The sequence below is a fragment of the Martes martes genome (genome assembly GCF_963455335.1).
Source record: "Martes martes genome assembly, chromosome: 2".
NCBI lineage: Eukaryota > Metazoa > Chordata > Mammalia > Carnivora > Mustelidae > Martes > Martes martes.
This window is the reverse complement of record NC_137889.1, coordinates 137,099,353-137,108,721: the sequence shown is the minus strand read 5'-3', so window position 1 is coordinate 137,108,721 and position 9,369 is coordinate 137,099,353. Positions and strand designations below refer to the sequence as shown.

General features: G+C 43.4%; 1 pseudogene across 1 annotated transcript; it reads left to right on the top strand.

Moving 5' to 3' along the window:
• The first annotated feature begins 2,303 nt into the window (after positions 1-2,303).
• Positions 2,304-4,078, top strand: LOC308338332 (forkhead box protein K2-like; annotated as a pseudogene). The gene is made up of 2 exons: positions 2,304-2,550; positions 2,688-4,078. The product of its transcript is annotated as a forkhead box protein K2-like (transcript).
• The last annotated feature ends 5,291 nt before the right edge of the window (positions 4,079-9,369 follow it).

Here is a 9,369-nt window from a genome sequence, read left to right as displayed (position 1 = left end):
CCTATGTATGTAATGAGACAATGGAGTAAATACCTTTTCTCTACTAGGTAGAGTTTTCTCAGCAGCTCTGGGGTTTTTTGAAAAGAACTCTAAGCTCAAGAAAAGTCACAGGATTCAAACTCCTTTTCTACATTAGCACAGGTGATTAGCGATCAGGGTGAGAGGACAGTGGCCAAGGTAGCAATCACGAATGTTTACTTTTCTGGAGACAGAATGTCCAGTGCTGGGGTTTGCACCGTCCTCACCACTGTGCTCTCTCCTACTTCAAGACCCCACCTCCTCCCAAGTCAGGTCCATGCAAGAGCTGAAGATGAGGCTTCCTGTGCTGGAGGAGAGGCAAATACAGCTCTTGACCTGAGGCTGTGGTTGAAGAGAAGCTGCTTCAACCCGAGGTACTTGGAAAGGCATTATGCAAAGCAATAATATCCAACCACTTCGGTTTCCTTGTATATTTGCTACAGAGCAGCTCCCACTCCGCAGATCGTCTTCTGATCTGCGTCTTAGATCGTCTAAGCTTCCACTTTTATACTCGAAGAAACAAATTGGCTCATTGTGAAATCGAGTATCTTTTCTCCTCTAGCACTCCTCTTGATTGTTCCCTCACTGACACTATTATAGTCTATACCTGAGATAACTCCTAAGCAAATTTTGAAGGCACACTGGGTAGTCGAGTGTACAGAGAGGACAAACCATGATTTCTAATCTTCCTTCACTAGTACACTACTCAAATACCAACACTTACGTACTTCTTAGTCCTGGGGGGTTCAATGTCTACACACCACATGCCCCCAACCCCTACTTACTAGATTGAATAGTATAGGCCCAAATTCATGTCCATCCAGAACCTCAGAATGTGACCATATTTGGAAACAGGATCTTTGCAGATACAATCAGTTCAGTAAAAAGGAGATCATGGGTTATAGTGGACTAATAAGGCCCTTGCAAGAGGAGAGGACACACAGAGAAACAGAGACAAACAGGAAGAAGACCATGTAATGACAAGATTGAATGAAGCAGCTGCAAGCCAAGAAGTGCCAAGGACTGCCTGAAGCTAGGAAGAGTTAAGGAAGATTCTTCCCTAGCGTCTTCAGAGAGAGGATGGACCTGCTGACATCTTAATTTTGGATTTCTAATCTCCGGAATCATGAGAATAAATTTCTGTTGTTTCAGGCTACTTGGTTTGTGGCAGCCCCAGAAAACAAATTCATATACTTCAGGACACTACTTGCTAGACACCCCCCAAGCCAGGTTCCTTGTTTTATATCAGAGGGGAAAAAATGATTTTTAAATTGAACAAGTTCAGAAAGACAGAAATGAAACTTCTATAAAATTACTTTTCAGTATATTCTGGGTCAAAGAGGAAAATACATTTTTAAAAGAAATGATACAAGCTGCCTGAAGAATTTCCTGAAAGAGCTTAACCATGACCACACACAATTTCACTACCTCTGAGGCATAGGATAGGAGTCATATGAGTAGGACAGACGTAATGAAGACACAATAGTGAAGGGTTTTTAAACTAGCCACAAAAGCAAGTTTTATGAGAACTTTCCAAGGAGATTAAACACAGGCAAGTAACTTACAGAGAAAGATGGCAGAGAGGCCTAAAACATATAACATATGACACTATCCTCCAAAAGGAAAAAGAACAAAGATCATCAGTTGTGAAACAAGTAAAGGAAGCTTAACTCAAACAGTCCTTTAAAAAGGTCCTAACAGAAACAGAACAATTAGGGCTCCCAGAAGTAACACAGTGATTTCTCCTGACAACTGGGGAAGAGGGCAGCAGCAGGGGAAAAAGGAAATTCATGGAACCTCCACTGATAGCCCCAACTTAGAACAAACTCACGTCAGTGGTATAGGGGCAGAAGTATGGAATGTTCTTCTAAACACTCTTTTCCACTGCCTCTGACTAAAGAGTGACTCCTGGAAGCCTGAGGACCACCCCACTCACCCAACATACAGACTCCCACTGCGGTGGAGAAGCATTCTCAAACTGAAAGTGCCCTTCACCAGAGAAGAAGAGCCCCCAGGTATGTCCTTTATAATAACTATGGAGGGGTGCCGGGGCAGCGCAGTTGGTTAAGCCTCAGACTCTTGGTGTCCACTCAGGTCCTGATCTCAGGGTGGTGAGATTTCCCCCCACCGGGCTCCACACTCAGCACTGAGTCCGCTTAAGACTCTCCCTCCCTCTCCCTCTGTCCCTCCCTTTATGCTCACTCTCTCTCTCAAGTAAATGAATCTATGACTCAGTCAATCAATACTATGGAGAAGCGTCCACCTGTCGCTCTCCAGGCATCCTCATGCGGCCCTCAGCTCCATGGCCGCCATGGAAGGCTGCCAGGACACTCTCAGGCACACGGCGGGTCCCGCCTCACTATGGAGACCTGGCGCACTTCCAGGGCCAGGAGTTCCAGTACCTGATGAAGCAGCACTTGGTAATCATCAGGCGCAACTTGTTGCAGGGCTCAGTGGACGAGACCGTGGGCCACTCGAGCTTCACCTCGCCGGGCCACAACCACTGCCTCACGCCCCCGCCAGCGGCAGACGGTTCCCACGCTGCCTCAGCGAGAATGGCGCCTTCCGAGGCTGAGTGCTCCAGATGCGCCAGCGCCTGCCAGGGCAGCTATCACGCATGCGCGTTTAGGTTCCCAAGCACAAACACCGAGATCAGGTTCGCTGAGAAGAGGGAGTAGCAGGAGGCTCCAATGTGGTGCCCGCCTACATCTTGCCCCTGAGCATCAACATTCCAGACACCTTGGCCCACTGCATCAGTCCCCTTCCCTCCCCCACGGAAGGCGAAAGTGCTGCAAACGCCTGCTCATCCAGCCCCCCGGGGAGCAGGCCCTTCTGGGTACAAAATGGGCTGTGTGATACCAGCTGACCTCAATTTAATGGCCGACAACTTGCAGCCAGAAAATGAAAAAGAAGCTTCCGGTGGAGACAGCTTAGAAGAGGAGTCAAAGCCACCTTATTCCTATGCACAATTGATCGTACAAGCAATTACAATGGTTCCTGATAAACAACTCACCCTAAATAGAATTTATACATCACTAAAAACTATCCATACTACAGAACTGTGGACAAGAATGGGGAGAATTCAATTTGCTGCAATCTCTCTGAATCGTTATTTCATCAAAATACCAGGTTCCCGGGAAGAACCAGGCAAAGGCTTATTCTGGAGGATAGATCCTACCTCTGAAAGCAAATTAATAGAGGAGGCTTCTAGGAATAGACGGCCTAGGGGCGTGGCCTTGCTTCAAAACCCCCCTGGGACCGCTCTCATCTAGAAGTGCCCCAGCCTCTCCCAATCACACTGGAGTGCTGTCTGCTCACTGCAGTGGTGCCCAGACCCCTAAGGGCCTGTTAAAAGAAGGTTCACCAGCCACCCTGGAGCCTGAGTCCAAACTGGCTGTCATCCAAGAGGCCCTGTCTGCCCAGAGCACACTGGGCTGTCTAGCTGGCGCTTTTTAATTGCCATGCAGCAGCAGCTGCCACCAACCATCAGGCCTGTCACCTACACGGTCACAGCCCCGTGACCACCTCAGCCTCCTGGCAGCTTGTTGTGCAGAGAGTGCATGTCATCCATCAGATCCCAGCGGCGTCTATCACCAGCAGGGCCAGCCTGGCCCCAGCGAACATACACACTGTCGCCAGCCAGGCAGTGGTCACTCGGGCAGCCATGCTGGCCCCTCCTAAGGCAGAGGCTCAAGAGAAGGGAGATCACAAAGAAGTAAAGGTGAAAGGAGAACCTATTCCTGCGATTAGCCATGTCACACCAGGCACTGCTGGCCGGATCACCCAGACGTCAGAGACCGCCCCTGTCCAGACAGTCACCGCAACACAACAGATGCCTCCAAGTCAGCACCAGTTGCCCATAAAAACTGTAACACAAAATGGGGCTCACATGGTGCCAGTCCCTGCTGCCATCCACGACCCAGTGAACAATGCAGTGTTGAGTCCTATGCACAAGCTGGCAACACATGAATACGTGTTGGCCTCTTTGCCCTCAGAGCACAGGAACAGCGACAGAGGCTGGTCAAGACAGAAGACAGCACAAGCATCACCTTCACCCTGAGTGTGGACTGCAGCAGGCAGCGAGCAGGGAGAAGGATCTCCCAAAGGAGCAACTGAGACTATTGCCACTAAGAGAAACTGCACTGTGTGAATGGAGGTTGCAGTTCTTGGATTCCCCACGGAAGATTTACATGAGGGCCCACGCTCCAAGAAAGACAGCCAGAAGGAAAGGAGCAAGCACAAAGCAGTTTCTTAAGGACAGTACATTCTCAAGAAGAGAGAGTGGGCAGGCCCAGAGGTGGCAACTGCCCTGAGGCTACAAGGGTACTTTGTTTTTATGGGGGTGGGAGAGTCTTGGGTCCTGGACAGGGTGATCTCTAATAGAGGCTGCTTCCAGTCATTTGGGGCACTCCTCCCACAGGTTGGGAGGGGGAAGTTTTGACCCTACCAGATTTCTGTGGGAACCTTCCACGCAGCAGTCCCACAAGGTGGGGGAGCTAAAACCACAATGCAAATACATTATAATGAGTCTAGGGTTTACCCAGAGGAGAGGCTTAAGAGAAGAGGCTTCCTCTGAACCAGGGCTCTTGGTCTGTTAGCCCCAGGGTCTTGGAAGCTACTGAGTCAGGATGTTGTGCGTCCAGGGCTTCTAATGCGTAACCTATTAATTCTTGCCTCCAGTTCCCATGTAAGTGTCTATCTACTCCATCAGGACAGTTTTTCTTACTTTTAGATTAACTCTGTGATGCCAGAATGAGACATTGTCTCTCACCTGCGCTGGTAGCATGTTATCTCAGTGGGTAGAGGGCCATGTGGTTGGGGTTCACCTCAGCACTGAAAACACAAAAACGCAGATGACCTTAAAACTCCTTAAAGAAGTCACACCTTTTTCAAAAAACAAAACCACCTGCAACAAAGCCTGGTTCTGGAAAGTGCCTCCCCACTCCAAGCTCAGCTTGTAACTCCAAGCAGAGGAGCTTAGAGACTTGTGGCCCTCCCTGACGGTGGCACCAGGGGCAGGCAGAGCTGCAGGGACAGGGCTGGAGCCCTCCCCACTTCCCTCCCAGGACCCTTGGCGTTGACCCTGGTAGATAAGGCAGTATTTTGTTGTTCTCATGGGGAATTAGAATATTCTGAGGTATACTCTCTTCCCAAAGTAATGGGGTCTTTGATATTTCAGATCACTCCATTTCTACTCTGGAAATTTTGGAATGACACAGGGCCTTTCATGTTGATTTCATTTGGGGAAAAGAAACAGTGCGGTTTTGTTTTGTGGTTTGTTTTCAGCCTATGGAATAATCTCCTTTTGACTGTCCTGTTGAAGTTCAATTGGAGCGTCTCGAGGACATCTGCATGTCTCCATGTGAGAGCAGGCCCCTAATGCATATAGTGCACCTCGAGCTCAGTGTGCAGGATGGTCCCACAGACAGATGCCTACGTGGGGCTGTGGATAACCATGCCCCAAAGAACTGCTGGACTCTTGGAGCTGCACTTAACTGGTTCTCTTTCCTGCTACTTTTTGTGGTTTCTTTTTTTTTTTTTTTAAGTATTCATACTTTTTTTTTTTTTTTCAGATTTTATTTATCAAAGAAACAGAGAGACAGAGGGAGAACACTTGCAAGCAGGGGGAACAGCAGGCAGAGGGAGACGCAGGCTCCCCACAGAGCAAGGAGCCTGATGCAGGACTCCATCCCAAGACCCTGAGATCACGACCAGAGCTGAAGGCAGATGCTTAACTGACTGAGCCACCCAGGCGTCCCTGTGTTTTTTTACTTTTTGTTGACTTTGTTCCTAGCATAATTTTCCACTCTAAGTAAAACAAGCCTCCTAAGTGTTGTGTGTGTTTAAAATGATAGAACTATTCTACCTCATGTGGAAAAAAGATTCAGTCTTATACCACACACTGCTTTTAAAAAAATAATAACTATGGAGAAAGAAATAGAGACATAAAATTGAGGTCTCTTGTAGGTATGAGTGTTCTTCCCAGCAACTATCCCCCAGCTCTCAGAAACAGAAGGTGACATTACACCATCAACACCTTGCCTCAAGCTCACATTATAAGATAAGTGTGCAAAGAGGACCCGGTGAGATTATGCTGAGTGAAATAAGTCAAGCAGAGAGAGTCAATTATTGTATGGTTTCACTTACTTATGGAGCATAAGGAATAACATGGAGGGCATTGGGAGATGGAGAGGAGAAGTGAGTTGGGGGAAATCGGAGGGGGAGACAAACCATGAGAGACTGTGGACTCTTGAGAAACAAACTGAGGGTTCTGGAGGGGAGGGGGGTAGTGGGTTGGGTGAGCCTGGTGGTGGGTATTATGGAGGGCACGTATTGCATGGAGCACTGGGTGAGGTGAATAAAGAATGAATGCTGGAACGCTGAAAAGAAATAAAATAAAATAAGATGGAAAAAAAAAAAACCAGAAGGGAGCAAAATAGAAACCACCCAGCCAATTTGGGGCAATGAGAAGGCCTAGCCAGCACCATCCCCTTTCAAAAATGAAAAGCATCAATACAAAGGCTCATCAACAATGCAAAAATACTAAAACAGGAAAAAAAGTTAAAAAATTGAATAAGTTTAAAAAGGTTTTCTAGAATAAGCACACTCAAAGGAATTAGACTTTTAGACTTTTCTTTAGATAGAAAATAAAATTATCTATGAGATAAGATATGAGAGGAAAAATAAATGACAGAATAAAAAGTTTTAAAGGGAAAGGTAATGAAAAAAGCTGAAGACCACAAATAGCTAAGAAACAATAAATAAATATGAGCCAGGAAGGAATGAAAATGAGAGAAAAATAACAGTGATATGTGGGGGATAGTTTTGAGAAACTTATATACCAAATACAGAGGAAGCAAATATAGGGAAGTATTTAAAACAAAAATGATAGCGGGAGGACAAACACCAGCATTTCAACAAACAGATAAATGGTGCCCCTGAAATATTAAATAGTAAATGAAGTTGACAAGACATGAAAAGGTAATACAGAAGAAAACTTCCCCCAAATAAAGAAAGAGCCAACTTTGTGAGTCAAAAGACATAGTATGCTATTTTAAAAAAGAGTAATATAAGACCACTACAACTCAAATGAATATGCTGAGAAAGTTTTTATACTTCAAGGATAAAAATATTTTAAGTTTTCTCTGAGTATCCATGAGGAGAAGACAAACAACAACAAATTTAAAGTCACCTACAAGTGGCCAGACTATTTTGGTTAAATCATTAAGTCAACCCTGTCACTTCTCTAATCAAACCCATCCAGTATTTTTACCTCTCATTGTGATATAAATCAAATTTCTAAAATGATCTATAAAGCTCAACCTGATCTTAGCCTCAGTTAGCATTCTGACCTCATCTCTTCTATTCTTCTTTTCACCTCATTTGCTCCAGGTAAAGAGGCCTCCATACTTTTCCTCATATATGCCAGATATGGTCACCTCAGGGCCTTTGCACATGCTGTTCACCCTGCCTAGAATGTTCTTGATGCATTGGATATGAGAATGATGAGTCTTGATGAGGATATGAGTCTTGCTCACTCATATCCTTCAAATGTCCACTTCTCATAGATTCTTTTCCTGACTGCCCCATTTAAAGTAACCCTCACTCTGGCACTCTATATCCCTCCTTTTCTTGTTAAATTATATTTATTTATCTATACAATATAGATAATTTGTTATTTATTCATTCTGTTTATTGTGTGTGTCCTCCCACTAGAATTTAAGCTCCAGGAGAGCAGAGATATTTGCATGTATGTTGTTTATTTCTGTATAATCAGTACCTAGAATAGTGCCTGTCCAATGGTAGAAGCTCAATAGATATGTGTCAAATGATTGAATGAATGAGGGGGAAAAAATCATCTATCTCAAAGCTCTTCATAGGAACATTCAATTCCAGAAGACAGTAGATAAATAGAAATATGTGACTGAATAGTTTATCCTCGCCTTGTTCATGTATAAAAGCAACAGAAGGGGATTGTTAGATGTAAATGATCTCAGAAAATATAACACCAGTGCCTATTTTTGCAAACTTATTCAATAACACCATTTCATTAAACTAAGAGGTAGTACAAAATATACAATCTTTGGAATATAGAAGCTACTTTATGGAAAGATTAACAGTACATATTAATTCCCTTTTAATTATGACTAAGGGTTAAAAAAAGAACTATTAAAGTTGCTTTAATTAAAGTTAAAAATTAGTTATAAAAAATCATGTAAACATTATAAATCTTAGGAAAACTATACAACAGAAAAAAAAACACCTATAATAAACATACCTGTTGCTAGAATGAAACAGCAGAAATCAAAAGGAAGGGAAAAAGGTCATTAAAGTAAAATTGTCTAATGTTCCTAATTGGGAACTTCACACTGGGAAAGTGAATTTTGTTGCCAAAACACTCTTATATACCACTTGTTGTGGTAAAAACAAATTAAATTGTGTGGGAGGGCAATTTGGCAGTATTTGTAAACTTTTTAAATATGTATAGAAATTGATTGCAAAAATGATCTTAATTTTCCACACCTTTGCCAATGCCCTCCCACTCATATCCCATAATCTCAGCCATGTAGCTTGCTTTGGCCAGGGGGATAAAAACAAGCTTGACATAAGAGACTTGAAGAAATGTTTACATGCTTCCACTCCCTCTCATTGACCTGCCTTGCCGTGACAGAACATGCCCAGATTAAGCTTCAAGGAAAAACACTGAGGCTATCAGACCAGACAATAGCTAGCCAACCCCAGACACGTGAGAGAGCCCCACCAAGATCAGCAGAACTCACTAGCCAACTCACAGCTGACTGCAGGCATATGACTGATTTTAGCCAGGAAGAACTGCAAAACCAATACATCATCTTGTGAGTAATAATAAATGAGGGTCTTAAACATTTAGGACTTACCCTGCAATACATGGAATTACCTTTGAAAGCAATCCTTCCTTTAGGAATTTACATTAAAAACACGCTTCCTTTCTCCAAAAAGAATTGTAATAATTCTTTTCTTATTGCACAGAAGGCCACAGGAATGTTTATTGTAGCATTTCTGCTCACAAGAATATTTATTGTATCATTGTTTGCAGTATGAAAATATTTGGAAACAACATAAATGATCATCAGTAGGAAATACGTTAAATATCTTTTCCTCTGAAAAGAAGGTATGTGGCGATTAAAAAGCATAACTTAGATTTATAGATCTTATAGATTTATAGATTTTATAATACAACATGCATTACTCAATGATGAAAATGAGTTACAGAATTATATACAGACCTTTATATTTCATAAATAATATATAGACTTTATATTTTATATTTCATAAATGCACATATGTACATATGTAGGAAAAAGTGTTTGC